We start from the raw sequence: 9277 nt of genomic DNA, 5'->3' as shown, positions 1-9277 counted from the left end.
TACCAGAGTAGTAGGGGTACCGTAGGGCGCCTTACTTAAACCAGAGTAGTAGGGGTACCGTAGGGCGCCTTACTTAAACCAGAGTAGTAGGGGTGCCGTAGGGCGCCTTACTTAAACCAGAGTAGTAGGGGTACCGTAGGGCTCCTTACTTAAACCAGAGTAGTAGGGCTACCGTAGGGCTCGTTATTTAAACCAGAGTAGCAGGGGTACCGTAGGGCGCCTTACTTATACCAGAGTAGTAGGGGTACCGTAGGGCTCCTTACTTATACCAGAGTAGTAGGGGTACCATAGGGCGCCTTAGTTATACCAGAGTAGTAGGGGTGCCGTAGGGCGCCTTACTTAAACCAGAGTAGTAGGGGTACCGTAGGGCTCCTTACTTATACCAGAGTAGTAGGGGTACCGTAGGGCGCCTTACTTAAACCAGAGTAGTAGGGGTACCGTAGGGCGCCTTACTTATACCAGAGTAGTAGGGGTACCGTAGGGCTCCTTACTTATACCAGAGTAGTAGGGGTACCGTAGGGAGCCTTACTTAAACCAGAGTAGTAGGGGTACCGTAGGGCGCCGTACTTATACCTGAGTAGTAGGGGTACCGTAGGGCTTCCTACTTATAGCAGAGTAGTAGGGGTACCATAGGGCGCCTTACTTAAACCAGAGTAGTAGGGGTGCCGTAGGGCGCCTTACTTAAACCAGAGTAGTAGGGGTACCGTAGGGCTCCTTACTTATACCAGAGTAGTAGGGGTACCGTAGGGCGCCTTACTTAAACCAGAGTAGTAGGGGTACCGTAGGGCGCCTTACTTATACCAGAGTAGTAGGGGTACCGTAGGGCTCCTTACTTAAACCAGAGTAGTAGGGCTACCGTAGGGCTCGTTATTTAAACCAGAGTAGCAGGGGTACCGTAGGGCGCCTTACTTATACCAGAGTAGTAGGGGTACCGTAGGGCTCCTTACTTATACCAGAGTAGTAGGGGTACCATAGGGCGCCTTACTAAAACCAGAGTAGTAGGGGCACCGTAGGGCGCCTTACTTAAACCAGAGTAGTAGGGGTACCGTAGGGCGCCTTACTTAAACCAGAGTAGCAGGGGTACCGTAGGGCGCCTTACTTATACCTGAGTAGTAGGGGTACCGTAGGGCTTCCTACTTATAGCAGAGTAGTAGGGGTACCATAGGGCGCCTTACTAAAACCAGAGTAGTAGGGGCACCGTAGGGCGCCTTACTTAAACCAGAGTAGTAGGGGTACCGTAGGGCGCCTTACTTAAACCAGAGTAGTAGGGGTACCGTAGGGCGCCTTACTTAAACCAGAGTAGTAGGGGTACTGTAGGGCTCCTTACTTATACCAGAGTAGTAGGGGTACCGTGGGGCGCCTTACTTAAACCAGAGTAGTAGGGGTACCGTAGGGCGCCTTACTTAAACCAGAGTAGTAGGGGTACCGTAGGGCGCCTTACTTAAACCAGAGTAGTAGGGGTGCCGTAGGGTGCCTTACTTAAACCAGAGTAGTAGGGGTACCGTAGGGCTCCTTACTTAAACCAGAGTAGTAGGGCTACCGTAAGGCTCGTTATTTAAACCAGAGTAGTAGGGGTACCGTAGGGTGCCTTACTTATACCAGAGTAGTAGGGGTACCGTAGGGCTCCTTACTTATACCAGAGTAGTAGGGGTACCGTAGGGCGCCTTACTAAAACCAGAGTAGTAGGGGCACCGTAGGGCGCCTTACTTAAACCAGAGTAGTAGGGGTACCGTAGGGCGCCTTACTTAAACCAGAGTAGTAGGGGTACCGTAGGGCGCCTTACTTGAACCAGAGAAGTAGGGGTACCGTAGGGCTCCTTACTTAAACCAGAGTAGTAGGGGTACCGTAGGGCTCCTTACTTATACCAGAGTAGTAGGGGTACCGTAGGGCTCCTTACTTAAACCAGAGTAGTAAGGGTACCGTAGGGCTCCTTACTTAAACCAGAGTAGTAGGGGTACCGTAGGGCTCCTTACTTAAACCAGAGTAGTAGGGGTAACGTAGGGCTCCTTACTTATACCAGAGTAGTAAGGGTACTGTAGGGCTCCTTACTTAAACCAGAGTAGTAAGGGTACCGTAGGGCGCCTTACTTAAACCAGAGTAGTAGGGGTACCGTAGGGCTCCTAACTTATATCAGAGTAGTAGGGGTACCGTAGGGCTCCGTGCACTTCTTTGGGTGCCATATTGCAGCTCTGTATAACTTTTATTTGTACTGAAGTCTGGAGGAACACTAAATAGGAGTTTGCCCTCTATTTTATATGCTGAGTAAGCAAGTCTGGCTCTTGGTCATCAGACTGAAGTCAATGATACTATGACATTTCAACATAGGATGACTAAACTAGTAATCCTTAATAATTATAATTAAGCATGAGCGCTATTATAATAAAAGTACTGGAATAATTGGAAGGGATGAGATTACATGACATAATATGTTTGCAGTGTGAATCACCCAGGTCAGCTGCAATGAGGAAAGTTGAGCCTCTTGCCTCAAGCAGAGCTCTCTGGTAAGAAAAGGGGGTAATGGCGTCCTACAGCTGATTGACCTTCCCTTCCCTCCCATTGCCCAGCCAGCAACAGCAGAAGTGGGTGTCTTACAATGTGGCCGATTGCTCCATGCAGTCACAGTGTAGAGCCCATCCCTCCCCACCTCGTTGTCCCCTCCTGTGCCAGTGTAAAAAAAAAAAACCAAGAAAAAACCCCAAAAACTATATACTCACCTTCTCGCTCCTTGATGGCACTCCGAACTTCTTACTACTTCCCGATCCATGTATGGATACAGGACCAGTGCTAGCCAGTTCACAGCCTTAGCCACTGAGACCAGGGATTAGGTGCAGTGGTTATGGCCAGCAAGTACACATCTCCCGGAAGTAAGAAGACGCAGTCCGGAGTCACTTCAAGGAACGAGAAGGTGAGTATGTAGCTTATTATACACTGGCGCAGAGGGGCACTATTGAAGTATAAGGAGGTACTATTACCATATAAGGAGACACCAGGGGGTAATATTACTATATAAGGTGGCACTATTACTGTTGAAGGGGGCATTGTTACTGTATAAGGAGACACCGAGAAGCATTATTAATACATAAAGGGGCAATATTAATTCTAGGGGCATTATTATTATTATGAGGCATATTACTGAAGGGGTATAAAACAGGGCCCTTTTATTGTGTGGAGAGCACTAAAAGCATCACTTACTCTGTGGGCCTAACTGCTATCTGGGATACTACCTATTGTGTAGAGGTGTGAAAAACATAGGAAGGATGCTAGAAAAGCAAGGAGCCAAAGATTTCTGTGTATATTTTTGCAGAGACAAGCTGTGGCCAGGAGAAGTCATCAGGGCAGTCTGGATCCGGGTAGAGACAAAAGGGGAAAGAGAATGACACCAATCAGAGGCAATGCGTCCTGTGATTAGTAGAGGTAACTGCGGTATAATCACTATTACTGTGTAAAGCAGGTATCTGACTTATTTAGTAATATAGTGCTATGATTGAGGTCACTGAGGGGCACTATTATTGTGAGTTGGTCAATAACAGGCACTATTACTGTGAGGGGATCAAAAGTGGTTTGCCTTAAGTCAAAGGGGGCATGGCCTAAAAATTTGAAGAAGCACACTAAATGCACCACCGCCCCTTTCTTACCTAGTTTGTTAAGTTTTTGCCCCAAAAAGTCATGACAAAATAATTGTCCTAACTGGTGGGAAGGTGAGTATCATGATTGAACTGCTCCATATTGTGGGCAGCCGTAATCTGGCCCTGTAGAGGAGAAGAGAGGAGAAACAGCTCTATACTGTGACTGCATGGAGCCGTCAGCAGCACTATGAGTAGGAAATACACTTTTACTGCTAGCCAGACTTTGTGAAGGAGGGAGGCAAACAGAGGGGGCATATTAATTTTCAGAGCCACAGAGGAGCACTATAATGGTGATCGGCCACAGTGGGAACATTATGTTGTGAGGCCACATAGAGAGAGCACTATAATGTTGTGGGGTCATAAAGGAGGCACCATTACTATTGGGGGGTACTAAGACGGGTACTGGGGGTGGCTGCAGGATGTAAAGAGTGCTTAGAAAAGTTATGGCTGGAACAAGTCTTCATGGTGGTGTGGGGCTAAATAGAGGAGAAAAACGAAACATGGACACCACCAATCAGGGATGACATCACTTTTGATCACTAGCTACACTACATAAAAAGAAACAAAACAATACTTTCGCTGGGCTGCGTCGCTCTGGCAGTCTTCCGTGTAGTCTTCGGTGCTGAGAGAGCATTCTTTTTCTGGTAATGGAGCTTGAATACCCTGCCTCCAGCAAGAAATTTCTGTGATTGGTTCTAGAGCACCACAGCTCAGCCAATCAGAGCTGGCCCTCGATGAACCAATCACAGCCATTCATTGAATTACATCACTGGATGGCTGTGATTGGTTCATCAAGCGCCGACTCTGATTGGCTAAGCAAGAGGGACCCTGAACGGCGCCTGCTAGGTGAGTATTAGGGCACCACCAGAAAATAAGACACTGTGCCTCTTTTGAGGCAAAAAATAATATAAGACAGTGTCTTATTTTTGGGGGAAACATGCTAAAAGTCTAAAGAAGGTCTATTGTACTGAACATTGGGCCAGAGTTTCACTTTAAGAATGTGTTAATGATCCCTTATACTTCCTTAAATTTTTTTGTCTAGAACATGGAAACATATTTACTCCCTATGACAATCTTTGCCTAGACCTAGTTTGAATTTCTTGTGTTATTGGCTCCTTGACTTGTTTGGATGCTGACCCTGTTCTCAGTTATGGCCTCTCTCTATTGAACGTTGTTTAATTCTGATTCAGGGGAAGCATTAAAATAGGTGAAGATCGATGCTGCTGTCCAATTATGCATGAGATGAGAAGGATCTTTAATAACCTTTATTAATTCAAGGCCTGCTGTTTCGGAGGATCAGTTGTACTAGCTCCTTCGTCAGGTCCATCCTTTTCATGACAGCTTTCCTGTAATAAATAGACATTTTGATTACAACGTTCCTCCGAGAGGACATAATAACTGATAATCCTGTCCATACTGGAATCTATAATAAGCAAATGAGAAGACATGCAATACTTTATACTAATTGCATGCTTAAAATTACCACTAGAGGGAGTTAGTCTTAGAAGGCAGAGAATACAATATGCATAAAAAAGATACAGTAACAGCATGCTTATTTATCAATATACACAGAACCATGTGGCCCCACACTGCTGGTTTGGCAGCTGATACAGGGGTCCACAGAAATTCCTATCCAGGGCAAAGCAGAACCTTCCAGCATTGCATGAGGGCATGTGTGTAGAGCATGCTTGCTTTAGGCCGCGTGCACACGGGCGGATTTGCATTGCTGAATCCAGAGTGGGCATCCGCCTCTGGATTCCACAGCAAACACCGCCCATAGCATGCTATGGCAATACGCAATTTTATGTCCATGAGCAGAAATCATTTGCGTTTTTCCGCTCGCGGAGGAGAGATCGCAGAATGCTGCTATTTTGTGCAGGCTCCGCACAGATGGTTTCCATTGAAGCGGCAGCGCGACCTCTTCTGAAATGCAAACGTGCAGCAGCGCGCTAGCCAGCACACCGCAGAACAGAAGATGACGAACAGGTATGTGGGGTGGTCATTGGACGGGCACAGGGTTGGATTCCGCCATGGGATTCCACAAGCGGCTTAAGTGCTAAAATAACTGAACGTAATCATTTTAAGGCAAATTAGCAGAACGATGTATTTATTAGTCGTAATAAAAAAAATGTTACAAGTGAATATGCACTATCTTTTCCGGACAGACGTTTTTACGCACCGCAAAAATGGCCATCTGAACTGAGGAATTGGAACCCGCTGCATCAGATGGATAGGGTACATCGTCCGGCTGTGAAAAAGCGGCCGATATACGCTCATGTCAATGAAGCCTCAGGCAGCTGTGTACAACGGATACAAAGCAGCACCTTGTGATGTTGGCAAACTGGAGAAATGAGCGGCCTGTGAAATGGCGACCCTATAAATGCTACGTGTCGTCCATTCTGCCATGGTCAACTGTGTACATCTCTGTATAGCCAATGACGGTCACTTTTTCGTTTCAGGTCCTGTGTTTATCCTTTACAGTCAGACATTTTTTGTTTGTTATGCTAATTCGTCTTAAATATATTCCCTTCAGTTATGGTATTTTAGCGCCGGAACAAGCATTCTGCACACACCTGTTATGCTGGAAAGATCTCTGTTGCCCCATGATAGGTATTTCTTAAGGGCTAATGCCCACGGACGGATTTCTGTCATGTGTCACGCGGCGGAAATTAGCTCAATGTTCACGCTGCGGAATTCTGCAGCGTGAAAGAAACCGCAGCATGCTCCAATTGCCACGGAAAAATGTGTGGCCGGCTTCCATTATAGTCAATGGAAGCCGTCCGCCATGCTATACTTTCGCTGTGAGCACAGTGGAAGTATGGTGTGATTACGCGTCCCCGCCCACCGCCGGCCGTGTCATCCCACACTGCTGCTGCGCCACATGCTGTAGTGTGCATGTGCGCCGGCTTGGCAGGCGGGACATGCACGGTGGATCCAGAGAGGTGAGTATGGGGTCTTTGGGGGGGCGCCATGACGGACTCTGCTGCGATATTCCGCTGGCGGAGTCCGTCACGGCGTGGGCAGGAGGCCTAAAGATTTTATGAGCAGACCTTTTTCCTGCTTAAATTGCTTCCTCTTTTGCCCATATTGATTGGATTTATTGTGATTAACGCATGCAATAAAATGCATTCCCAAATGTATGCAATATTGCATTGCAATTGGAAAGATGGACATTGACCTGCAGGAATGCTGCCTTCCAATAGGTGGTGCTGAAGAGGCAGTGTTCCATCTTCTCATTTGCATATACTTCCCAGTGGAGCATGGGTGGCCTTATAAGTCTACTCACACACCTTCTAGGTGCTCTCCTTAAGGAGAAATGCACCCTTCTTGTCCTGCAATGCAATTTAAACATGTTACCTTCAAAATGGAGGCTTCTCCATGAAAAAGCAGGAAATTACATGCAATATTGTATAAAATTGTGATGTACTTAGAGCCCTTGCCTAGAGATGATGCTGTCAGCCTGGGTTGACACAAGATCAATCATTTATACAACTGCTGCAGACAGCATTTTGGAGCAAATGTGATGCAAATGTTGTACGCAAGAGCACCAAATTTGTATGATGCATCTACAGTGAAGGAAATAAGTATTTGATCCCTTGCTGATTTTGTAAGTTTGCCCGCTGTCAAAGACATGAACAGTCTATCATTTCTATGGTAGGTTACTTTTAACAGTGAGAGATAGAATATCCCCCCAAAAATCCAGAAAATCACCTTGTTTAAATTATATATATTTATTTGCATTTTGCACAGAGAAATAAGTATTTGATCCCTCTGGCAAACAAGACTTAATACTTGGTGGCAAAACCCTTGTTGCCAAGCACAGCACTTATGTTGCAGAATAAGTTGGCGCTATACAAATAAAGAATAGTATTATTTATTTATTTTTGTACTATTTTTAAGGTCAGTGGCGTTTTGGTTTTTTTTTTCTTCAAAAAGCAGCATGCTCCAGATAAGTTTTATCTGGCATTTTTCATAGGCTTCTCTGTAGGACTTCAAAAATGCCAGAAAAAAGAAATGTAAAGAGTGTTATTAAAAAAAAAAAAAAGTTTGTAAAAAAACACCATTAACCCCCACTTGACATCTGTCGTACATGTACAGCGGATGTTGGGTGTCCATATGCGGTGGGTGGCAGCTGTCTTTGTGACCTACAAAATGCATGTATGTGAAGCCCATGGTTTCCAATGGGTTCTTTCAGACTACAAAACATCTCTCGTGAAAAAACCCATTGAAAACCATGGGCTTCACATGCATGTGTTCTGTAGTGAGATTTTGTAGCCCATGTGTATGCAGCCTAGGGGCTTATTCACACGGGGGTATATCGGCCGCCGTTTTCAAAGCCGGTCAATATATGCTACCATCTGAGCCGTCTTCCCCCTTCCCTCCTCCTCACCGGCTCTCTGCCTCTCTCCTCCCCTTTGGCTGTTTGCAATGGGAGGGGGTGTGGTGGGGGAGGGGCTAAATTCTGCCCCCATCCCGCCCCCTCCCATTGCTGGCAGTGGACAAGCTTAGCTCCGCCTCCTCCTCCCATTGCAAACAGTCGGAGGGGAGGAGAGAGGCAGAGAGCCGGTGAGGAGGATAGAAGGATAGAAGGGGGAAGACAGCTCAGATGGTAGCGTATATCGGCCGGCCATGAAAACTGTGGTTGATATATGCTCCTGTGAATAAGCCTTAAGACTGATGTCACATATACATTTTTTATAAGAATGCCATGTTTGTTACTTTTTTTAATGGTGCAGTTTTTCCCCCTTTTTTTTTTTACACAAAAAACACAAAATCTAGAAGTTAACCCCTTATTGACCATACATACATGTTTTCACGTCTTGGTTGTCTGGGCTTTAATCGACAGGGCTGTAAAAACACACCGACCCTGTAGACTAAAGCCCTAGGGTCTGTGTGTGTGACAGCTCCCAGCTATCGGCTGCTGGAGGTATCCAATAGCAGGGAGCTCTCATCGGGGGCCACGGTGAGCGGTCTCTGGTCATGCGATTGCCGTTATCCAACAGATAACTGCGATCACATAAAAATAAATAAAGTTAAGGTTTCATCTCCCCTCCGTGAGGGGAGCTGAAACTACTCAACTCTGGCCTCTGCGCTATCACATGCTGATCTGATCCTGCAAGTACCCAGCACCAGCTTCTGTGCATGCGTGCTAAAGGTAGAATGTTGGGCACATGTGCAAAAGACCAAAGAGCTCGGGAAATTTAAAATTTGCATGCTATTTAAGATAGCCGAGAGCAAGGAGGTGTCACCAGGGGCCGTGGTATGCGGTCCCCAGTCACATGATCGTCGTTATCCAATGAATAATGATAATCATGTAAAAGCAAAAAAAGGTTAGTTTCACCTCCCCTCACATATCAGATCCATGAGGGGAGGTGAAATCACTTACCTAAGGCCTCTGGTGATGCCCACCATGGGATCTTTATTCACAGACCTTTTCCCGGCTTCTGCGCATGTGCAAAATGGTGGGAAACAAACGCAGGAGCTAGGGAGGGCCTGGGAAATGTAAAATCTCCTTGCTACTAAAGGTAGCCGAGAGCCTGGAGCAGTGACCGGTCATGTGATCACCGTTATCCACTGGAGAACAGCAATCACATAAAAGTTTTTTAAAAAGTTGAAGTTTAATCTCCTTTCATCGAGGCTATCGGTGAGGG

Source organism: Eleutherodactylus coqui, chromosome 2, assembly GCF_035609145.1.
Source record: "Eleutherodactylus coqui strain aEleCoq1 chromosome 2, aEleCoq1.hap1, whole genome shotgun sequence".
In the NCBI taxonomy this organism is placed as follows: domain Eukaryota; kingdom Metazoa; phylum Chordata; class Amphibia; order Anura; family Eleutherodactylidae; genus Eleutherodactylus; species Eleutherodactylus coqui.
Note: the sequence above shows the minus strand (reverse complement) of the source record.